At 44.6% G+C, this 25,298-nt stretch overlaps 1 protein-coding gene and 1 long non-coding RNA gene across 3 annotated transcripts in view; both read right to left on the bottom strand.

The window, feature by feature from the left end:
* Window positions 1–17,217, bottom strand: part of LOC142470679 (uncharacterized) — a 152,925-nt gene extending 135,708 nt beyond the window's left edge. The window contains exon 1 of the long non-coding RNA XR_012789311.1: window positions 17,061–17,217. This is a non-coding gene — a long non-coding RNA (uncharacterized LOC142470679). The remainder of the gene's footprint in view (window positions 1–17,060) is intronic.
* The window catches only part of LOC142496631 (phospholipid-transporting ATPase ABCA1-like), a 1,672,602-nt gene extending 1,650,536 nt beyond the window's left edge, over window positions 1–22,066 (bottom strand). For both annotated transcript variants that reach the window (XM_075603302.1, XM_075603295.1), the window contains exon 1: window positions 21,997–22,066. The gene's annotated coding sequence lies outside the window, so the exon portion shown is untranslated. The remainder of the gene's footprint in view (window positions 1–21,996) is intronic.
* Between the last annotated feature and the right edge of the window lie 3,232 nt (window positions 22,067–25,298).

Genomic DNA, 25,298 nt, shown 5'->3' on the forward strand with positions numbered 1-25,298 from the left:
TGTGTGTGTTTGTGTGTGAGTGTGTAAGTGGGAGTATGTGTGTGTTTGTGAGTGAGTGCGTGAGTGTGTGTGAGTGGGAGAGTGAGTGTGTGAGTGCATCTGCGTGTGAGTGGGAGAGTGTGTGTGTGTGTAAGTGGGAGAGTGTGTGTGTGTAAGTGGGAGTGTGTGTGTGTGTAAGTGGGAGAGTGTGTGTGTGTAAGTGGGAGTGTGTGTGTGTGTAAGTGGGAGAGTGTGTGTGTGTAAGCGGGAGAGTGTGTAAGTGGGAGAGTGTGTGTGTGTGTGTGTGTGTAAGTGGGAGAGTGTGGGTGTGTAAGTGAGTGTGTGTGTGTGTGTGTGTGTGTGTGTGTGCGCATGAGTGTGTGAGTGCATGTGCGTGTGAGTGGGAGAGTGTGTGAGTGTGTGAGTGCGTGTGCGTGTGAGTGAGAGAGTGTGAGTGTGTGTGAGTGTATGTGAGTGTGTGTGAGTGTAAGTGGGAGAGTGTGTGTGTAAGTGTGAGTGTGTGTGTAAGTGTGAGTGTGTGTGTAAGTGGGAGTGTGTGTGTAAGTGGGAGTGTGTGTGTAAGGGGGAGTGTGTGTGTAAGGGGGAGTGTGTGTGTGTGTGTGTGTGTGTGTGTGTGTGTGTGTGTGTGTGTGTGTGTGTGTGTGTGTGTGTGTGTGTGTGTGTAAGTGTGTGTGTAAGTGGGAGTGTGTGTGTAAGAGGGAGTATGTGTGTGTTTGTGTGTGAGTGTGTAAGTGGGAGTATGTGTGTGTTTGTGTGTGAGTGCGTGAGTGCGTGAGTGTGTGTGAGTGGGAGAGTGAGTGTGTGAGTGCATGTGCGTGTGAGTGGGAGAGTGTGTGTGTGTAAGTGGGAGAGTGTGTGTGTGTAAGTGGGAGTGTGTGTGTGTGTAAGTGGGAGATTGTGTGTGTGTAAGTGGGAGTGTGTGTGTGTGTAAGTGGGAGAGTGTGTGTGTGTAAGCGGGAGAGTGTGTAAGTGGGAGAGTGTGTGTGTGTGTGTGTGTGTGTGTAAGTGGGAGAGTGTGGGTGTGTAAGTGAGTGTGTGTGTGTGTGTGTGTGTGTGTGTGTGTGTGTGTATGTGTGTGCGCATGAGTGTGTGAGTGCATGTGCGTGTGAGTGGGAGAGTGTGTGAGTGTGTGAGTGTGTGAGTGCGTGTGCGTGTGAGTGAGAGAGTGTGTGAGTGTGTGTGAGTGTATGTGAGTGTGTGTGAGTGTAAGTGGGAGAGTGTGTGTGTAAGTGGGAGTGTGTGTGTAAGTGGGAGAGTGTGCGTGTGTAAGCGGGAGAGTGTGTAAGTGGGAGAGTGTGTGTGTGTGTGTGTAAGTGGGAGTGTGTGTGTGTGTAAGTGTGTGTGTGTGTGTGTGTGTGTGTGTGTGTGTGTGTGTGTGTGTGTGTGTGTGTGTGTGTGTGTGTGTGTGTGTAAGTGTGTGAGTGTGTGTGTAAGTGGGAGCGTGTGTGTAAGTATGTGTGTAAGTGGGAGTGTGTGTAAGTGTGTGAGTGTGTGTGTAAGTGGGAGCGTGTGTGTAAGTATGTGTGTAAGTGGGAGTGTGTGTAAGTGGGAGTGTGTGTATGTAAGTGGGAGTGTGTGTGTAAGTGGGAGTGGGAGTGTGTGTGTGTGTGTGTGTGTGTGTGTGTGTGTGTGTGTGTGTGTGTGTGTGTGTGTGTGTGTGTGTGTGTGTGTGTTTTTGTGTGTGTGTGTGTGTGTGTGTGTGTGTGTGTGTGTGTGTGTGTGTGTGTGTGTGTGTGTGTGGGAGTGTGTAAGTGGGAGAGTGTGTGTGTAAGTGGGAGAGTGTGTGTGTAAGTGGGAGAGTGTGTGTAAGTGTGTGTGTACGTGGGAGTGTGCGTGTGCGTGTGCGTGTGCGTGTGCATGTGCGTGTGTGTGTGTGTGTGTGTGTGTAAGTGGGAGTGCAAATTCACAGATGTAAAATCTGTAAATATTTGTTTAGGTAAACTCCCACATTGTAAGTGTTAAGGCAAGTTATTTCAAATTTAAAACTAGTTTCTTGTTCGGTTTCAAGATTTGTAGTTTGTGTGTGATCTATTCAGATTTTACAAATTCTTTTTATACAGTGTCACACAGCATGTTTATGTATAAAATAACGAAAAATGGTCTGGATGCTAATATTATCACTTGTGGGAGAACTGGTAGACAAATAGGCATTAATGGAACACATTTATATTGTGCTACACTTGTAAGTGAGGCGCTTTAAGGTTTAGTATTGTGTTCACCACTTGTTAGCGTGCTTATTAATGACCTTGCAGTAAGGATAATGAGCAAAGTCTCTATCTTTGCTGATTACACTAAATTGTGTTGGGTTGTAAAATTAGAGCATGATGTTATTTCTCTGCAGAAGCACTCAGGTAAATTGGAAGTTCTGGCAGCTAAATGGCTGAAGTTTAAAACAACAAAAATGCATTTGTGAAGCAACAATAATCAGAAAATGTCAGAACTAGTGCAGAGAAAAGACACCAAATTAAAACAGGATTGAAAACCTAATTTATGAAGACAGATTATTCATAATTCAATAGGTTTACATTAGAATAGAGGGGATAAGTGTGACGGTGAGGGGGTAACCAGGCCATCAATGAAAGGTATTTGTAACGGATCGGGGGACAAGCGCCTCTCAGCATGTCCCCTTCACCTCAAGCCCCACTGAGGTTAGCTGCCCTTGTTCCCTGCTCCCTCAATCTCTCACCCCCTCCACGCATAGCCGTTCCTCTGCGGCGCACGCTGCACATCCAGGCACGCGATCGGGGTGCGTGCGCCCTATCTAAGGCTGCCGATCATTTTACCAGCCCTCTCGCAACCCTGGCTCCGCCCCTCATCGGCTGCAGGCGATTGCGGTGGATTACACCCCTGTCTCCTCCCCTACTCACCTACACCTATCCCTGCAAGCACCCAGACAAACCACTGCTCCACCTCTTGCTTTTATTGGCCCTCCTTCCTTTATAACCCCACTCTGTCCTCTCATTCCTTGCTCTGCATAGCTTCTCTGTAGCTCCTGTGTGCAGTGTCTAAGCTCTGTTCCAGCTCTGATCCCTGTCCCAGCCCGTTTGGATTCCTTTAGTTTGATCTTGGCTCCGTCCTAACCACGTGTACCTCGCTACTTCTGGACTCTGCTTTGGACCTCACTACGCTGATTTCTCTTGCCCCCGACTCCTGGCTCTTGGACTATTACCCTCCGACTTCTGCCACCCCAGACTCAGCAAGTATAATGCTAACCCTTCTCTCACCAGGCCCGGCAACGCAGCTTACCACACTCCGGGCATGCCCTCACTGCTGTGGGTGTGTGTTATACCCTTACCCACCTGGAGACTGGGCAGGTCTGCGGGCATACAGGCGTTACAGTATTATGCTTGGCTGGTTACCTCTGAGCCATATTTGGGGGTTTTAGAGTGTCAACTCTTGAACCTGCTTATAGTAGCTGCAAGGTATGTGATTGTGCAACAATAAAGAATTTATTTGTTTTACCTCTCCAGGGGTGCTAGCAAGCAGAGATTGCTAGGCTATGCGTTTCAAAGGTTTTTTTTAACGTAGAACGTGTTGTCAGCATGTCTATGTAGCGGGGTTCCAGAGTTGTGGGATACCCCAGAAATGTACCCGGAATCAGGACGGATTTTCGGATACATTGAGACACATTGAGACACATTGCTCCGGCAAAATCTCTCCTTGAAAACACTTGTGCGACTCACCGCTAGGACTCACTGCTACAGCACAGAGCAGAAAGGTAAGCAGGGCATAGGGGTATAAGGTATCCCCAGAACAGTACTGGGTCCCCCCAGTAACAAAGGGTTCCCTGTTCAATGCCCAGTTCCCCAGAGCAAGTATAGAGATTCTGGGGGGTACTCAAACCATTTATGAGGTTGCAAGGGTTTTTTTTATGAAACCTACGTCCAGTTTTTAGAAAGGGAATGAAATAATGCCCTGAGAATGAACCCAGGTGTTTTTTCATTCTAACTAAGCATTGTTTTTTTCATAAGGGACTGAGCTACAACCCTGGCAATGAACCTAAGCATCTTTTCATTCTACTTTGGGACTTCAAAGAAATATGGGGGAAAATATTTATGTTTCATATTTAATAGCCCATAGGGCTATCAGGATTTGAAAGTCTAAGTTGTGTTTGCAATGTGAGGGATATGACCAGTGGGAATAAACATAAAGAGTCCTATTCTAACCCTCATAACCAAAAGACTTAGATGGAATAAAAGTGTAGGGTATTTTATTAAACAGGTATTTTTTTTAATGTATTATGCTTATGCACAGTATAATGAGCTGGGGACTTCCAGGTCTGTGGTTCCGAGAGACCATTTGGCTACCAAGCTTGGTGCCATCAACTCTGCTCAGGGTCCAGACATGAGAGCCTCAGGAGGTTGCCAAGCTGTTAAAGCCATGTGGCACCTGAGTTATGCTCAAGTACCCATGTCCTGGGATGAATGGCGGTCCCGGACCACCATTTGCCCCAAGCCAGACTGTGAGGAGCCTAACTAAGCAGGTGGCTTCTGACTGACAAGTGGCAGAGATGCCAAGTTGGCGCATGCCCATGTCAGAAACCGAATCCGTGCTTGCCCGGCTTAGACTGGCAAATCTCTGTGTCAGGGTCGCCTAAACCTCCTGCCTAGCCATAGTTCTTCTTTGTCCACCGGGTGTGCTGCTGTCTTCTGTGTGCTCTAGGGTTCCTCTGTCTGTCTTCTTGTTGCTCCTGTCTCTGTCCTTTATAGCTTCTGCTTCCTGGTTGGTTCATTTGCCTTTGTTTTGAGTCAGACTCCTATGCACATGCTTCTGTCTCTGATCCTGATCTGTTCCTGTATCAGTCCTGTATTTGATTCTGTTCATAGTAAAGGCCCTTGCTGGTAATCTGGCTTGTCCCTGTTTGTTCCCTGGTCTCAGTCCCTGCTCCCCGGTCTCAGTCCCTGCTCCCCGGTCTCCGTCCCTGCTCCCAGACCTGTTCCTGCTCCCCTGTCCTGTTCCAGTCTCCTCGCTGACGACCTCTGCTTGCTACCCGACTACGCTATCTGCCACCTGCCTCGGACTTCTGATTGTGACCCCTACTACGCTCCTGCTGTTCCGGCCACCGAGATCCAACCTCCACAGGAGTCTCCCGTGACACTCTGATTGGCTGGTAAGGATTGTTCCCTCGCCGGATAGGCTGGAGTATTTCATGAATGAAGTTAAAATACTACACTGGCGACACACTTTATTCGAGCTCGGCTAGTCCCACGAATTCGGGTATACCCGGGTGTATTGAGGTTTGTGACTGTTTTCTGACCGAGTGCATTGAGGTATTTTCCAGGCAGGGATTGAAGCATTTTATTCCCCCTGGCTGCAATACTGCACAGTATATATATATATACTGCATTACAATTCATGAATTTATGCCATCTGGTAGACACGCGAAGCATTGCAGCCTATTAAATCCTAATCATTATCATTTAACAGATCAGCCGCCCGTCAGCCAGGCATGAACCCAGGCTGGGAAGGCAAACACAACGGGGCTTGTCAGAGGTGAGGAGCGGCGCATTCCAGGTATCTGCCAGGTACATACTGGGTATTTGCTCGAATAAAGTGTGTCGGTGCAGTATAAGAAACCCAGCAGCCAATCCGGTGTTGAGATTCTGTAAGATTTCAAGTGCCAAGACAGCAGCGGCAAATTCGAACTCACCAACAGATGCTCTTGGAGAAATAGACGCGAGCCGCCTTCAGAAATTTCCAGGTACGGCCAAGTTCTGAGAAAAGAACGTTGTGGTCACGGCTGGAATTACAAGCCGAAAAGGGAACCAGGGCGTTTGGTACTATCTCCCGTTTAAGGGATTTTGGCATCTCCGGAAGAGCAACAAAGGTGGCGTCAGGAACTTCATGCTGATTTGAGTTCCAGGACTTTTCGGGCTACGGCCCGGTCAACCTCAAGACTTTGTTTTATGGACTGTTTCAACTAGGAAAGGCTAGTTTCACAGCCCAGTGTGTGCTCTCTTGTATTTTGTAATCCACTGTGTGTACGTCTGTTTCAATGGAATAAATGACAATTTGTTTTACTATTTGGTTTGCTCAGTGATATGATCCCGGTATCAATGCCTTGTCTCCCGTGACAATAAGATTACCATTTAAGAATATGTACACGTAAAATAGAAAAAAAATGTATCAATGTATCTTTATTTCTTCCTGTCCTTCATAACACCCCCTCTCTCTACCCCAAACTCCTTGGCACTTTCACAGAATTTGTCTTGTCACAGCCATTATTCTTCTCTCCAACTACATGCAATTTTGAACCCATTCCCTACCACTTCATCTGATCTCATCTTCTGCTTTCTATACATACATTTTCAATTCACTCCTCTCAGATATCTTTCCCTTTCCTTTCCATCTTTCCACATCTATCCTTGATAAACACACTCTGGTCATACTTCCCCCTGTAACTATCAGACTATTTCCTTCTATTTACATCCAAACTTCTTGAATGTCTTGTCTATTGCCTCCCACTCAGTTTCCTCAAAACTAAAAACCTCTAAGGCCAAGTATTACTAAAGTATGCCGCTGTATCCAGATCCAGAGATGTCTGATGTATGTGTGCAGCGCACAGCAAACAGAGATGCAGTTGGCATAATAAACTATTTTATTGAAATAGCATAAAAAACAGGAGGTGTGGCCATACTCCACGTTTCAGAAACGAATGTCCTTTATCAAGGAGAATAGGGTAGTGCTGACAGGGACCATCCATATATACACATGGCAAAATTGAATGATTGTTCAAATTTCATGCCAAAACACTGTGACCGTGAATGACGTCATCATGGGCGCACAAACTCACGTGGGCACCTGCGCTTACCCAATCCCCGTTAGCGCGATCGCAAATCTGACATAAGCTGAAGGCAATAATACTGGTAGTCCACTCTGCCTCTTCCCCTGCCCCCCATCCAAACAATGGGAGCCATTGGTCCAGATTCAGTGCGTCAGCCAATAAGAATTCTTGTCGAATCACCGGACTAAGACCTAGCAGGGGGAGAGAAAACAGAATACAACCGCCCCCTAACATCACTCCGATGACACCTCTGAGTGGTATAATGAATGGCAAAGGTGCAAACAAAGCCATTCATGGGGCGTTCAAAATCTCATGATGCTACTGCTGCGGCACAGTTTATTCGAGCATTTGCCCGTTCTGTGCCGCAGCAGTAGCCTGGCGCGCGCCCGAGAGTGACGGGCGCGCGCCGAAGCAGCGGAAGAGCGCCCTCCGATCGGGGCGCTCTCCCTACCGCTGCCGGGTCCGCCGGGTCCCCCGGAACCCCCTGCCGCTGTCCCGCGATCGCGGGGGAGCCCCTGGACGCGCGTGCAGGGGGCACACGCTCCCGAAGACGCGTGACCGCGCGTCTATGACGCGCGGCACGCCGAGGGGCGGCCACTAGCAAGCCGGGAAATCTCCCGGCTTGCGGATCTGGCCGCAGTGTAATAAACTGTGTCGCCAGTGTAAGTGCCAAAATGACATGTACTGTAGATATACAAAGTCCCTATCATCATCACCCCTATTACACATATAATCAACACATGGACTAACAAAACTACTACAGATCCATATTCACATAGAAGAAAAGCATAATAAAAATAGTATATCCAATATACTTTAACATATACAATCAAAATCCTGTTGAATGTAAAAACACACATTCCTCCCTAATCACAGATGAAACACTACTAATAGTCTTACAACCTTCAGCAGTTGATATTTCTTGTGAAATGATATACAGTATACAGCACACATTAAAGACTATTAGTTAATCCAGAGTTTGATACATGACAGACCAGATATCTTACTTCATTATCTATTAGAAATCATGAATAACAGAACAACCAGCATACAGTATGTATATAAATTGTCCCAAATTTCTACTCTCTAATGATTTGCATTTGCGATCGCGCTGACGGGGATTGGGTACACGCGGGTGCACACGTGAGTGCACGCGCCCATGATGACGTCATGCGCAATCGCAGTGTTTTGGTGCAAAATTTGATCATTCAATTTTGCCATGTATATATGGAGTGTCCACCGTATTCTCCTTGATAAAGGACATTCATGCCTGAAATACGTAGGAGGGCCACACATCCTGTTTTTTATGCTATTCCAATAAAATAGTTTATTTTGCTAAGACCTGCATCTCTGTTTGCTGTGCGCTGCACACATACTTTTTTTGAATGCAACAGTAATTTAGAATAATGTGCACTAAAATAGGAGAGTTAATGTGAATAAATCTGAATGTGGGGATACCGAGCAGAGCAACCTGCCTAACGCCCACTGGGAGGCAAACTCTGAAACCGTTCCAGTAGACTCGGCGTACGTGTACTCTGCCCGGATATGGGAGCCTACAAGGGCCCGGATCATGGCCACGATGTTTGTTGAGACCTCCCTCTCCAGACACTGCTTCCTGGTCTTATAAATGGCTAGCTTAGCCAATGACAGGAGCAGGTTGATGAGGAAATCCCTAGGTTTACTGTCCTGGGACACTGGGCACCCAATAATAAAAAGGTGAGTGGAAAAGTGCACCATAGAGGACTCTCAAACTCAAATCCCCGGTGGAGTGGGGAACCAACTCTGAATAAAAGTTCCTTCCACCTGGGCCTTGCGCCATTGTTTGCAGGCAGCACCCACCTCCAGATGGTATCGGGGCAGTTGACAAGGGTGAGGTAGAGCACTGTATGGAGCATGAGAGTACAGACCTTTCCTCGGCATGCCGGGGACATGTCCCCCATCCTGCTGAGGTTGGAGACGAGGAGCCCAAGGGAGTTTCCGTGGTTTTGGTCCCACACAAAAATCCGGAGAGATGGGGGTGATAGGTGGGCATGGCTATCCGGTCTGCAATACCACCCTCGATGAAGGTGCGCAAGTCAGGGAAGAAGGCATTTTAATCTCCCTGATCAGACAATGAGGGACACAGGCAGTAAGCAGACACATACAGTGCACGAGCACCTCTGCCCCTACCCAGTCCTGTCGCTCGTAGTCCAGGAGATCTCCAAATATGGTCACTCATGCCAGGATTAGTTGGCGGCAGATATAGGGCGAATCCAACTTCCGAGCCCTCACTGCTGGATTAAACAGCAGGGGCTAGGCGAGGAAACAACCCCCAAAGCCACCTGTCCTTTCCTGGTCACGGAGACCTGGCTCCAGGCCCTTAGTAAGTATTCCGGCAGCATCGAGAGGTCTCTACTTAACCCTTCGGGCTTGATGATAAACAGTTGCCGGTCATACCCCATATTGCGCAGCTGGTGAAAGAACTGGTTGCCAGCTGGCACCACTGCAGAGACGGTCTGTGAATAGGTATCTCTGAAGGTATTGCAGGTGGAAAGTGTGTATCTGGGAGCGGACACATACCTCTCCCTGTCCACCCTCTCCCAGAGGGAGACACACAACACCCGCAGAGATCCCATGCTTCCCCATCCAGAGAGAGAGAAAGTCCAGAAACTTCCTCTGGATCTTGCTGACAAATTCAGGTATTGGATCCATGGCTATCAGCTGGTGCCACAGCTGACTGGCCACCAGTTGGTTGATCACCAGACTCCTTCCCCTGAGGGAAAGCATTTGACAGATATGCCCACAACCCCAGACGAGCGATGACTCGTTCTTCAAGATCACTGAAGTTTTCTGGGGCTGGGTTCTCCAGCAGACAGGTAGACTCCCAGATGCTTGATAGTTTTGCTCCCCCACGAGACATTATGAAACACATTATGTAAGAGACCTACCAAAAGGCCGGAGCACTTGGACCAGTTGCTCCAAGCTGAAGAGGCCACATTGCAGACCCCTTGGCACGCTCCAGATCAACTAGGTCCTGGGCTATGGAGTAGCACGTCATCAGCAAAGTCTGACAGGACTATCCGCATGTCGGGTCCAGCAGCACCAGCCTGGTGAGCCTCTTCCTAAGTAGGCAGGGGAAGAGCTCGATGGACACGCGCATACATTTTCCCAGACTGGGGGCAACTTTGACTTGCTCCCCGACAAAACGGTGCCGTCAGGGACCAATTAATCTTTACCAGACACTCTGAAGAGGTGTAAAGCATCTGGAGAAGGCCCACAAATTGTTGGCCAAAGACAAATGCCTGCAGGGTCTGAATGAGGTATTGTGATCCACCCTGTGAAATGCCTTCTCCTGATCTAAAGACAGGACGGCGAGTTAGAGAACAGTCCTCTGTGTGTGGTGCAGCAGGTCCAGGACCAGTAAAATGTTATCATGATTGCTCCGGCCCGGGAGAGTATAGGACTGGTCGGTGTGAATCACCTCTGCTAGCACGGATTTAAGCCTCTGCAAGAGCACTTTGGTTATGATCTTATAGTCCGTGCTGAGCAGAGAGTTTGGTTGCTAGTTAGAGATCTGGCAGAGACCCCCCTTCTTCGGCAGCAGAAACAGTATTGCATGTGGACATGAAAGGGGCATCTCACCGGTCTCCAGGGCTTCGGCCAGGACCTTAGTGAAATCAGGTCCCAGCATCTCCCAGAAAAACTTGAAGAGCTCCACAGTCAGCCCATGTAGCCCCAACACTTTTTCGTGGGACAAGAGACAGAGGGCTTCAGAGAGCTCGGCCAGAGTCAATGGTAGCTCAAGCCGCTCCCTTCCACCCTCGATGACTGAGGGAAGCCCCTCCCATAAGACCCTGCATGCGTTCGGCTGGATAGACTCTGGAGAGAAAAGGTATACATAGTACCTCCAGGCTCTGTTCCGGATGCTCTCCGGGTCCATCAGAGAGGAACCGTCCTCTGCAAGTAAGCAGGTGACATTTTTACGGGTACCCATCTTTTTCTCTAGTGCGTAGAAGAGGCACAACCCACGACCCATCTCCCAAAGGAACTGGATGCAGGATCGCACGTACACCCCCCTGAGCTCTCCGATCTTTCAAGTCCCGGAGAGCGCACTTCCTCTCTACGTATGCACTCTGCAGGTATTGGTCCCTTGACACAGACAGCTGCTCCTCGAGATCCTCCCCCTCAGGGTCTCGATTACAGCATCGCATGGTCTTCTAGCACCTTTGGCATGCTCATGACAAACGAGATACAGGTGAACCTTGCCCATGTCCCACCATTGTTCTAACATAGCAAAGTCCGACCTGCAACCTCTCTAGGCCGTCCCAAACTACCGGACCGACACAGCGAACCCCTTGTCCTCCAACAACGTATTGTTAAAGTGCCAATATGCGGCTGAGGTGGTGCTACTACCAGCAGCGACCATCACGGATGCACAATTGTGGTCCGAGAATGGTACCAAACTAATGGCACTTGGTCTCGTGACAGGCTGTGGTTGGATATATACAGCCTGTCAATCCTGGACCATGACATCCATTCAACCATATACACCCTAACATGGGTGAACTCAGTTTATGCCCCGGGATGTTATTCTCACCCGCAGTGTCAACGCCGAGTATGGGTTTGGCTCTGCACCATTCTGGTGCAGAGCCTCGAGGGTGCAGTTGAAATCACCCCCGAGCACCATGTACTCATCCACGTCGATGGTCTCCAGGTATTCAGACAGTCTGACGAAGAACTGCATTCTCAAAGGTCCGTTGCAGGAGCATACACGTTCAAGAAATTGAGCGTGCAGTCCTCGTGCTGGACCAGAGAAGCAACAGATGGCCTGGAACAACAGCTTTCGCAAGCAATAGCTCTGGCTGAAAGAACTCCGAGAACAGGGTCGCCACCACATTAGATGATGCAATGAGGTGGGTGAAGAAGACCCTGCCTTGCCAATCCAGGCTGGCTTCGGGCTCTGGAGTGGTATGGGTTTCTTGCAGGAAGCTCAAAGAATACCCCCCTTCTGTAAAAAGGACAGTACCTGAAACCTGTGAAACCCATCCCTACAACAATTTACATTAAGTGTACCAATGCTCAAATCCATTGGTAGTCAGGAGTTTATCTTATGCTTCCCACAGGAGCTGGGGGTGCTGAATCCTGAATAGCCATGTGGGCTCACAACAAGTGGTAAAACTTTCGGGCATGAACATGGTCAAGGGTCCTGGAGTTTTTGGCCCTGTGGTTAGCCCTCATATATTCTGAGAGAGGGTGGAAAATGAGTGAGCCTTCCTTCCACCTCTCGAAGGCCAACTGCACCTTCATGCCTGTAGAGAGAACTTTCCAGGAACTCAGCTGGGCAGGGGATATCGGGGATCAAGGAGACCACTGACTTCATGGTACCAGAGTACTGAGCCTCAACTCCCCGGGATCCTCTTGGTTGATGATCTCAAAACTCTTGCCCTTCTCTGCGGGTGTTAATTTCCTCACCCTTAGAATAGGCCCCCCTTTGGTTTATCATGAGGGGGGTCCATCGTACCCTGTATTTTTGACTCTGGGGTACAAAGTTCAGGGGCAGCTGGTGGTGGTTTGGTGGAGAAAGTGGCCCCCTGAGTGACCTTGGGGGCCACAGTGGCATGCAGTGCCTTCACCGCTTCCTGCACTGCCACCTTGGCAGACAGCATATCACAGGGGCCTGCAGCAATTGTGTGAGAGTTCTCCTCGGCAACCACCCCATGGGGAGGGCTCAGCCCAGTAGACACCTGCAGAGGGCTCCACGCAGACTCCCCACATCAGACGCCTACTTGATGTAATCTTGAGCACTTGTCACAGCACCCCCACTCCATCCCCCACCACCCCCTTAATCCCACTCCAAGAGTAATCCATGGAGGTCAGGCCAAGTTCTTCTTCCTCCTCCGGTGTCATAACCTAGGGCATTGCTCCAGGTGTGCCACCTGAAGGTATCACAACTGGAGGGGAGTCTTGGCCAACCCCCGAAGACAGCTGTATCCAGTGTGGTAGATCCACCGAAACACAAGTCCCTAGTGACTACCTTCCAATTGAGTGGGGTATTGGAAGGCACCCCAACGTCTATGTCCAGGGGCAGGGCCTCATGCTGTGTAGCACTTTGGCCTCCCACCCCTGAAACTTTGGGTACCTCCCTTTCCCCACTCACTTCCTTCAGATCCCATGATACTAAGTGGGGTACAGTATACACTGGCTGATCTTAACCAGTGGGCCAGACCAGACCACCCTGTGCGGAACTGAGGCTTTGTTCTGCTTAGGAGACTTTAGAGGGTGAACATAGTAAAGTTCACCCTCCTCGTCTTAGCCACCCTCTTGTTGGTTTTAAACTTCTTCCTGGGGTTTGATTCCCCAGGAGTTTCATCCTGCTTCCCTGCAACCTATATGGTGCTTATATTGGGGGTAGGGGAGCATGGGGGGGAGACAGCAAAAACAGAGGGTGGCTGTACCAGGGTGGACCATATCTTCTCTCTCTGTTTTTTGGGGAGGGGTCCAGGAGGCCTGAGTAGGGGCAGCAACCCCTCCTATGGCCCTAGGGGGGACCTGAGGACCCCGCTAAGTTGGGCACAGCAGTACAGGGTGTTTTGGCAAAGGGAGGAGCAGGAGCAGGAGCCTGGGTAGATCTTTTGTTCCCTTTAGTGCTGCTCCTGTGACTGTGCCACAGCTCCTTGCACAAATAGCACCTAACCTCCTCAATGGCATAGTACACCGTGTACATGAAGCCCTTGTAGGGCATCCCAAAGGACCCCTCCACAGACTTTGTGCTCCCCAGCAGCAGCAGTTGCACCTGCACCTAAAGGAGGAGAGCATGTGCATCAGCACCCTATCCCTTCAGCCCAATGTATTTTAGATATGGAAGACTTAATGTCTCCCAGGGCTTGCAGGTGCGGATGCATGAGGCAGTCTGGGAGGAAGGGTGAGGGCTTGCAGGTGCGGATGCATGAGGCAGTCTGGGAGGTAGGGTGGCACATTTGAAAGTATGATTCTAGGGTGTGGGTGGCAGCCAGCATACGGAGGAAGCATATGCCTTTCCCGTACATCTTGCTAGCTTCCACCACTGCAGAGGGACCCACTAAACCCATCACAGCCCTCACATAAGTCTCAAAGCCCTGGCTAGGTGATATTGGGCACCTGACCCCATGCTTCCTGCTTAGGCAAGTTGTGGCCCCAGCGTTGTTGTTGCTGGGGTTAATGCCTGACATCTGTGCCCACTATGTAACTGGGGCTGCAGGGATTAAGCTACCAGCAGGAGCTGTGGGAGGTGCGGCCAGGGCACTTTATGTACCAGGCCAAGGGCTGTGGCCATGGTTAGTGCTCCTTGGGACTTTAGGTATTGGGGTACGGCTCCCGGGGAGCAGCCTCTGTTGCACCTAGGAAGAGAGGTGCAGACAGGTCTCTGTTGCACCTAGGAAGAGAGGTGAAGACAGGTGCTGTCCCTTTAAGAACTAATTAATTACCTCTCTAAGAGAGGAAAAAAAGGCAACCTTAAAATTCCTCTCTCCCTAGCAATGAGCTGCACTTCAGTATTCCTTCCTTTAAAATCACAGAGCTCCCAATCCAAATGCAAAACAAATCAACTTAAAAGTGAATTAAAAAAAAAAGTGGTGGGGAGGGGATAGGGTGTGAAGCTGCATCTACCAGCCCAGTAGAGTATGACTGTGCTGGGTTGAATCACTGCAGCCTCTATGGGAAAACAAAAAACGTTTTTTAAAAACAATAAACACCAAACTCCCTACAAAACACAGTGTATTCCCCTACAGTTCCCACACTAAAATATATCAACTGAAATAAACTTAGAAAACAATAAAACCAATTTCAAACCAAATGTTTGGGAGCTCTGTTCACACGCTTCCTGAGTGGGATGAGGATGAGGGCCTTCATCTTGGAAAGAGCAAATAAATCTTTAAATTACAATATGCTGGCTTGTTAATGTTTTTATTATGTTTTATTTTTTTAATGGGCAAAAAAGCAATTATCCAGATATGGATAATAGGAATTTTGCCCATTACTGTACATGTGTGTGTGTGTGTGTGACGGGGAGGGGGGTTCAATGTATTTTGTTAATGTTTGTATTGTAATGTTTATTTGGAGTAGAGGGATTGAGTGAAGGGGGTAGTTGCCCCAGGGTGGGTGGTTAGGCCTCTCGGGTGGGCAGTGGGAGGGGTTAACCTTTTCATTACCATAGCAGTTACTGCCGCTAAGGTAATGAAGGGGTTGACCCCTCCAGCAACCTTCCCTGTAGGCCTAACCACCAACACTGGGGCAATTTCCCCCTTTACTCTGCCCCCAATAAACCAGGTAATCTTTCTTAAACCCTTCATTGCCTTAGCTGCTAAGGAAATTGTAACAGGGGACTTACCCTGTTCAGAAAACTTGCCTCTAATCCAGCAGTGTGCTGGTTAATTGACCCGCACCTGGCTGATTAGAGGTGTTAGAAAAAGCCTGCCTTTGAGACAGGAAGTAAGACTCCTTAGCTCACACCTGAGCTGAACTAGGAGACAGACCAGAGATTCCTGAGTTGCATAATTGGGGAAACTGACCAGAGGAACTGCTGTCTTGAGCTGCAGAAGGACTGGACTGTATGCTGATAGCAAGACAAGGGGACCAGACCTCAAAACCTGGACAGATATTGCTGAAGCACACAAAGGTGCTTACCCAGGAGAGCAGAGAGGGCTTCCCCTACAGCTTCAGGAGAACAGATAAGACTTTCTTTTGGAACTGTAATATATCTGTATATATGTTTATAATTTGGGGCTGGTAAATAGCTTAGCTAACCAACCCAGTCAGAGAGGGCTGAGCAACATGTGTAGATATTCTCCAAAGCAGAGATAGTTTTTTTCTGTTTGGCTTATTTTCATATACATTATTTTTGCTGTGTTTAAAGCGACAGGCACAATAAAGCCTTGTTTTAATTTCACCTTAAAACAGTCTCCATTGTGTACCTCTGCACATGTCCTCCTACAGTAATAAAGCTACTTTTATTTTAATCGCAGGGGGTCTCCGGCGCTGAACAGCATTGATTTTGTTTAAATCCCCCGATCATGTGGGCCATGACGCGGGATAATTTAAACATGGCCGCCGGGATACCGGCTCCTCATAAAGGGGCCTGTAACTCGAGAAGCAAGGGGTCCCTGGACCTGAAATCAATGTGTTTAAGCTCCGGAGAAACCCCTCCTACAATACTGTATTATTAAACAAAAAATCCACATCATATATATATATATATATACAGTGTTCGACAAACTTATACATTTGCTCGCCCCGGGCGAGTGGATTTAACCCCCGGGCGAGTAAATATTGGCCCAAGCAGCACACGTTTGCTACTAGGTGGTGAGTAGATTTTTTTGTGTGGCGAGTAGATTTTTTGGTGATTTGTCAACCACTATATATATATATATATATATATTTTGTGAGAAAAAGAGATGACCCCGCATCCATAAGACAAGTTAGGGTACCTAAAAAACCGACAAGGTAAATCTAAATATAATAATCTGTCGGTGGTGCTATAAGGGCATATAATATTGCAAGAGGGAAAAAGAGCCCAAAATAAAGCACTCTAGTTTGCCTGGCAGTACAAATACACAAAATTTTATTGAAGGTTGTCACAGAACATAAGTTTAAAATACAAAACACAGAAAGTTTTAAAATAAGGCATGGACCCCCTATATAGCAAAACTTGTTATATCCTCTAACCAGAGTGTCCCATAATGGACAATACAAAGGTCTGAATGAACAGAATAAATGCTCTAAAGTACCTGACAGGGTGGAATTAGTACAGCTAACTGCAGGTAGAGAATGGTGGCTAAATAGCGTGGAAAATACAGAGACAGCAATACACTTCTATCTCCCTTAAATCTGGGATAAATACAGAGTAATGCAGTGTCAGTAAGATTCAATGTACAGCACACATGTTATAGTCAAAATTGCACACCATAATCTGCAGCAGCAAAATACACAATACATCACCTCAAGTCAGGTACTCAGCAGTGTCTGGGGAGGAAACAAGGAGCAAAGCTCTCAGCACGTGACCATGTCCCAAGGGCGGACAAAACAGGGGATTCTGCCTACTGGACATTCTCCTACGTGTTTCGGCCTTAGCCTTCTACTGGGAGTGGTACTGTAGGCAGGGTAACATGCATCTTAAATAGGGATATAATTGGGCTAGTGAGTGGTGCCACCTGTTGTGTTTGATAACATGAATAATAAAGGGTAAACAGATGGGTATAATGAGCCTGCAGACATTGTCATAGCCAAAGGACCAATGATAAGGGTATGCCATATCAACGCCTACCTTAATGAGGGCAGTGCTGGCTGCTCAATTTTCCAGATACACAGTAAACATGTGCATGACGTCATCATCCTGCGTTTATTCCAGGACCGTCGCCTACACTACTATGTCAGTAAACTGCCCTCAGATACTACTGGCAAAAGCGGACCTAATGGTTATAACTGCACATGTCCGTGACGTCATTGCTAATCGTCACTGGTGCCCCTTGCTGACTCACAGCATAGCTGGCAAGTGTTGCCCTTAGTTGATACTTCAAACCACCTTACTGCGCATGCCAGCCCTAAGTATAGACAGAATCACTGTCTCTGTAATGGACCTAATACAGCCCTGAGTCGTGCACATGCGCAGTGTACTTAGCTCACCACTAGGTTGTATTAAAGGGACAGTTGCATACTAAGTAAGGATAACGGAATAAAGTTGCCAGTAAAATATAGGGGGGGATAAACAGATCACATTTGCAATGGGTATATTGATATTTGTAATTTAGCAGCATAAACCAATCATAGGCAATAGTTAAATAGCACACAAAAAGATAATATATATGGTTCAGTCATAGGGATGGAAAATGCAGATAATAATAAATTTAGAGTACTCTCAAAAAGTATATCAAAACTTGCATCATCATTAGTTAGATCACTTGAAGTGCCAACTATACCATTATTAAAGCAGAGATGGAATTCTGTACTTCTGTAGTTATTAATAATCATTTTACTGCCATATATTTTAAACATCATATATACACATGTGGAGACATCAGAATTTAGCATACTTAGTGCTGAATACTTCTGAGGGGATGTATCTAGTACAGTTTCAGATTGTAATAGGGTACACCAAATTTGTCCCCCTAACTCCCCAACTTCTTTGGCTATACCATGCCATTACGTTCATTTACCTACACATAGGTGGAGCATATGGAGAGACTATAATATATGCTTCGTTCCATAGATTTCCAACTTCTGAGTATGACTTTTTCGGGGAGTTAGGGGGACAAATTTGGTGTACCCTATTACAATCTGAAACTGTACTAGATAAATCCCCTCAGAATTATTCAGCACTAAGTATGCTAAATTCTGATGTCTCCACATGTGTATATATGATGTTTAAAATATATGGCAGTAAAATGATTATTAATAACTACAGAAGTACAGAATTCCATCTCTGCTTTAATAATGGTATAGTTGGCACTTCAAGTGATCTAACTAATGATGATGCAAGTTTTGATATACTTTTTGAGAGTACTCTAAATTTATTATTATCTGCATTTTCCATCCCTATGACTGAACCATATATATTATCTTTTTGTGTGCTATTTAACTATTGCCTATGATTGGTTTATGCTGCTAAATTACAAATATCAATATACCCATTGCAAATGTGATCTGTTTATCCCCTCCTTCTAACCATGTATATTTTACTGGCAACTTTATTCCGTTATCCTTACTTAGTATGCAACTGTCCCTTTAATACAACCTAGTGGTGAGCTAAGTACACTGCGCATGTGCACGACTCAGGGCTGTTTTAGGGCCATTACAGAGACAGTGATTCTGTCTATACTTAGGGCAGGCATGCGCAATAAGGTGGTTTGAAGTATCAACTAAGGGCAACACTTGCCAGCTATGCTGTGAGTCAGCAAGGGGCGCCAGTGACGATTAGCAATGATGTCACGGACATGTGCAGTTATAACCATTAGGTCCGCTTTTGCCAGTAGTATCTGAGGGCAGTTTACTGACATAGTAGTGTAGGCGACGGTCCTGGAATAAACGCAGGATGATGACGTCATGCACATGTTTACTGTGTACCTGGAAAATTGAGCAGCCAGCACTGCCCTCATTAAGGTAGGCGTTGATATGGCATACCCTTATCATTGGTCCTTTGGCTATGACAATGTCTGCAGGCTCATTATACCCATCTGTTTACCCTTTATTATTCATGTTATCAATCACAACAGGTGGCACCACTCACTAGCCCAATTATATCCCTATTTAAGATGCATGTTACCCTGCCTACAGTACCACTCCCAGTAGAAGGCTAAGGCCGAAACGCGTAGGAGCAGGTCCAGTAGGCAGGATCCCCTGTTTTGTCCCCCCTTGGGACATGGTCACGTGCTGAGAGCTTTGCTCCTTGTTTCCTCCCCAGACACTGCTGAGTACCTGACTTGAGGTGATGTATTGTGTATTTTGCTGCTGCAGATTATGGTGTGCAATTTTGACTATAACATGTGTGCTGTACATTGAGTCTTACTGACACTGCATTACTCTGTATTTATCCCAGATTTAAGGGAGATAGAAGTGTATTGCTGTCTCTGTATTTTCCACGCTATTTAGCCACCATTCTCTATCTGCAGTTAGCTGTACTAATTCCACCCTGTCAGGTACTTTAGAGCATTTATTCTGTTCATTCAGACCTTTGTATTGTCCATTATGGGACACTCTGGTTAGAGGATATAACAAGTTTTGCTAATATAGGGGGTCCATGCCTTATTTTAAAAGTTTCTGTGTTTTGTATTTTAAACTTATGTTCTGTGACAACCTTCAATAAAATTTTGTGTATTTGTACTGCCAGGCAAACTAGAGTGCTTTATTTTGGGCTCTTTTTCCCTCTTGCAATATATATATATATATATATATATATATATATATATATATATATATATATATATATATATATATATATATATATATATATATTCTCTGTCTCTCATTCTGTCACTCTCTCAGCATAAATGTACCGTACCAAGGACTGTGTCCAAGATTGCGCACAGGATTTGAGTGATTTGGTAAGGTTACATTAAATAAAAACAGAAAATGTTTTATAATAATTTCTCAGTTTTCCCTACATAAAAAAAAAAATTACTGTCAAAATATCTTGTTAGAGTAAAGTTTTTATAGCCAGATCAATAAAGTAATCTTATTTCTTATCATAACCACGCAGCTCGTGAATTTAAAAAAAAAAAGCCAATATTTGTAATATTGAATATATTTGTTGTTTTATTTATGGTCAAAAATTTCCCCTCAGATTATACAATAAAATATGATGACAGAAAGATTAAAAAAAAAAAAAAAAACACATCAGCAATTTGCATTTATGGTACATACAGATTAGTGACCTTGTCACCCACTCAATCTAGAACACAGTAAAAGATTGAAAGATAAAGGCATGAAAGAAAAAATTATTGTCTATGAATCATGACAGTGCAAACAAGTATTTACTGTTCATCCTGTTCAAAGATGCAAATACAAGTTCAGTTATTCCTTTAGCAGATGTAGTCCAGCAGCTTCCCAATGTTTACAAAACAGTGACTGCACCTTCAAACACCCACCCAAGTATGTGAGACAGCGCTGCCCCACCAGCCCGTGTACTGTTGGGGCACTTGATGAGGTGGGGTACCTGCCGAGTGTGTCCACACTCGGGCGTGCAGATGAAGAAGATGGGATTCACGGATCCAGCAAGGGTATCAACGAAGCCTCCGCCGCTACGTTGCGTGAGTCTTTTAACAGTCTGGTAGTAGCAGGTGTCTGGTCCCAGGGATAAGGGAGGGGGAGGATTAGGGGGGGATTAGGGAGGAGAGGGGGGATTATGGAGGAGAAGTGGGGGATTAGGGAGGGGGGGGCAGGTTACATGTGTTTTTTTAAATAAATTAGTTCTGTACTATGAGAAAATACTTGTAGCATTTAAAAAAAATGTTTTAAAGACATTTTTTAATGTTTCTAATGTAGGAAGCATTTCTAAAGTGACAACCCCCTTCCCCTTCCGATAGGTCTGGCTATTGAGCCTCGCCCTCTCTCTAGCAATGCACCATTTGAATCTAGTAACTGCCCAGTCAATCATATTCCAGGACTACGTTGCCCAAAATGCTGTGCAAGAACTGAATTAAATAACCAGGAGCAAGCAATCGATTAAAAGAGAACGGATCGATCTGTAGCTTAGCTAATCACTTGTCAGTTTGTAGATTGTATTGATGCACATATTGAATGGGAACAAAATATATATAGATTTTTTTTAAAAACGGCAGCTTGAACTGCAGCTTTAAATAAATCATGTTACTTCATTTTCAAAGATCAGGTAACAGAGAAAACATGATACCCTGAAACAGACACAATTAATATGAAGCAGACCTGTTAAGGCTGACTATATTTCACAAAGTATCTCTGATTGCTATCTTTAGTACTATTATTGGGTGTACTGTTATGTAATAAAGTCTCCCAGCTGCAAAATATGAATTTTATATTTTGCACCAGCTTTTTTTTTTTTTTTTAAATCACCTTGCTTCAAATATATTTCTGCACCAGTTTTGCTTCAGATTTTATGGGATTCTAACTCTGAGAAGATAGTATTTTTCCAATAAAAATCCATATTTTTCATTCACAACCTCCAAATCTCCTTGACTTGGGTCATTGGAAGTTGACATTTCTCATGTTCCCCTGGCAGCAAAATAATGGCAAAAGTGCTCTGTGACCTCTAAATGGCTTAATTAGCTAACACATACAACATAGTTTTCTATAGCTGAATTCCTGTAGATTTTTATCCAGTTATGCAATCAATACGCATTGAGTTTTAAATAGGAGCAAAACACTTAAACATTTAAAATAAAAAGGAATCCTCTAACTTTAGAATCAGAGCAGATTTTATCAAAGGAATGCAAATAGAATTCCCTACATTCTTTAGGGCATTTATGTCTAATACAATCTAATTCAATGTACTGGGACATTTGATAAATCAGGTATTAGAACACCACAACAATAATAAAGAAGCAATTGTCTAAATTGAAAAAGTACACTCTGACCTGTTCTGTGATCTCTCATTGCCACAAAGCTAAATGTAATTTTATACTATATTAAAAGATTTAAACATCTATTTGCCCATTTTCTACATAGAAGGTAAATTAAGCTTTACATGTTCATGAGTAATGTTCTTTGCCCTTACCTTGATCATAACTCACCCTTAATGCAGCAGTGTTTCAGTCTCAGAATGGCATAAGCAGGTACGCACCTGTCATATCATGTTCTGTTTCTCTACTACTTTGCACGCACACCTGTTAAAGGTTAGAGTTCCAGGAAATTGTTGCCATGGGGACAATACCCGAGTGACAAACGATCACACCTGCTTTTTAATTTGCTTAGGGAGCTATGAGACTACATAATGCTACTACAGGGAAGGAACTAACGCATCTGGATTACTTAAATATTGCTGAATAGTTTGCAAAGCAACTTGTGGCTTCAAAATGGGCAAAACTTTTATATATTTTTTACATTTTTATGAATACATTCTAGATTTTCAAAGTATATATTGTAATGCAACCTTTTAACACGCCTTTAGGATATATTTATTTTTTTACAATTATTTTGTTATTTTGAGACATGTTTATAATTAGTGGATGTAACAGGAAGGAAGTCTTTTTTATTAGATTCTTAATAACATTTACTGATGCTTTTTTTAAATATTAGTATAGAATTTGTCAGTCTTAGTTAATGTTCTGATTAGTATTTAGCATTTATTTTTTGTAGCTTACAGATGTAGTAAGATTTACTGCCACTGTTGTCACAGACTGAAATCTGCGGCATCCCTGCCGCACTCAAAAGCAGTACATTTTGGGGCATGGAATGATTAAAAGAGTATTAATCATCCTGGCCAGACAGTCTGTAATAGCTGCGCAGAGGAGACCAAGAGAAAAAGCGGTCTCTATCTGTTTGTCCCTGAGCCTCTCTTACAAAAATCCAATGTTTTATTTTATATAACCAGAAACAATAAGTAGCGCTAAAGGAGTAGTAAAGGTGTCTTACAAAAAATAAATGGCTTGAATGTGATAAAGTGAAAAGCAAAATATAACAATATAACTAATACAAGAAAATTGTTATTAAATGTGCTTCAGAATTCTGTGTAAATATATATATATATATATATATATATATATATATATATATATATATAAATATATATACACCGTTAGGTCCGTAAATAATTGGACACTGATACAAGTTTTGTTATTTTGGCTGTGTACCAAAATAAATTCATGTTACAGTTAAATAATGAATATGGGATTAAAGTACAGTCTATCAGCTTTAATTTGAGTGTAGAAAAAAAGCTGTTTGGTGCTCTTGAACAAAGATCAGTGGCTAATGTAAGCCTGAATACACTGATTCCTCACTGTGTAAGTCCTTGGAGTATCACATGATTGAACAGACCAATGATCACATGTAGATCAACACCTAAATCCACTATAAATCGAGTAGCTGGATGGAGTTCCACTATAGGATAAGTAACAACTCCCACTAGCTAGTGTCCAGTCAGATATACATTGATGTGGAAAAGTGAAAGGTGTACAAGAATAAATTACTCACATCTGTGTGGTCTTCAGTGAAATTCCTCCTCCGGTGTGTGCCTCCGTTTTTCCATAGATTCCAGCAAGACAGATGAGGGAAAGTTGGAGCACTACTATGCACAGAAAAAAGAAAAAACTGCAAGAGAGTGTGTATCCCATGAAAAAAATATTTAATGGATCAAGACATCACAATACAAACGAGCCCACGGGCCCCCACCAACGCGTTTCGAGTGGAAAGCTCTTTATCAAGGTGCTATACGATCTTACCTTGCCAGGTATCTAATATAAGTGCAAAACGTAATATATCAAAAGTGGCGCTCTATAATAAGCTTTAAACACGTGTTAATCCAATATTAACATATAAACCAGAAATTGAATAAATATAAGTGATACAAACAAATCCTTGAATGCTGCTGTGACCCAGTGCAGGACTGCTCTCTCAATCCCAGGTGAATATGACGACGTGGTGATCAAAGGGAAGCGCAAACATGTGGAGATATAAAAAATAAAACTGATGGTGCAGTATTGTGACAAATAAGTGTGTATTCTTCTTTAAGTCTGCTGTTATTTATACTCACAAGTGTGAGGATGATACTGTGTACTGTACGTAAAGGTATCTTTGGGTATATGTCTGCAGTGATGATAAACTGGCTGGAACCTCGGTGTGGGAATGTATTCCTTAAATGGTTAAACACAGAAAACACTTTTCTGTGTTTAACCATTTAAGGAATACATTCCCACACCGAGGTTCCAGCCAGTTTATCAACACTGCAGACATATACCCAAAGATACCTTTACGTACACAGTATCATCCTCACACTTGTGAGTATAAATAACAGCAGACTTAAAGAAGAATACACACTTATTTGTCACAATACTGCACCATCAGTTTTATTTTTTATATCTCCACATGTTTGCGCTTCCCTTTGATCACCATGTCGTCAGGTATCTAATATACCCACACTTTCCCGCCATCAGATCCCATCCGTCCGGTGCCAGATCGAGTCACAAATGACGCGTCATGCGCGGCACGGAATGGTGACGTCAGCAAGCAAATGCGTGTATTCAAATGAATAAACTTTATTGAACAAAATTACAAAAAAAGGGAAACAAATGAGGAAAAACATATAAATGCACAAATAACCCTTTACCTAAAAAACATAGACCTGGAACAATAGATGCTTTTATCTTACCATATTAAAAAATCCTCAGACCACCTATAAACTTAATCACTCCATTGTGTTCATCTGACATTGAGGGTTCCACTTTTGACTCTGTCTCATCACCTACCTCCCTCACCTTCAGGGAACAATGTTGTCTACAGGACATGAACTCTCTATTAGATGACAATGAAAATAGTGATGTTGTTGATCTATCTAATGTTTTGGGTAGACAGGAGTCTGGATTTAGGAGAAAATCAGTGTTTTTCTCTTCACATATGAAGGGACATTATCTTATGACCTTTGAAAAACTTGTTGAGAGGGACTTGACCCTGCTCTCTAGGGGATACACATTTCTGTTGTCTCCCCTACAGAGCAGGTTCAATAATCTCGACGAGGAAGAAAAGGATGCTTTGCACAAACTTCAAACTAATATTTCCCTAGTAATCAAAGGGGCAGATAAAGGGGGAGCCATTGTAGTTCAGAGTAGAACACAATATAAATAAATCTTGTCACGGTAAGACCAGCTTATTACACCTTTTAATTACCGGGATCATTGATTGAGCAAGCAGAGAAATAAAAATAAATTGTGTTTATTTACCTAATGAACGCACACAACTATGTTACACAAAAATAGAGTAAAAAGACACACTTACTTTGGAAAACTGGGATAACAAAACTAATCTTTCCTAATTGCAAACACATAGCAAAATATTCCAGGCCACTTCTCCAATGGGACTCAATCTCAGGTGAATCACACAA

This window comes from Ascaphus truei, chromosome 1 (genome assembly GCF_040206685.1).
Source record: "Ascaphus truei isolate aAscTru1 chromosome 1, aAscTru1.hap1, whole genome shotgun sequence".
NCBI classification, from domain to species: Eukaryota; Metazoa; Chordata; class Amphibia; order Anura; family Ascaphidae; genus Ascaphus; species Ascaphus truei.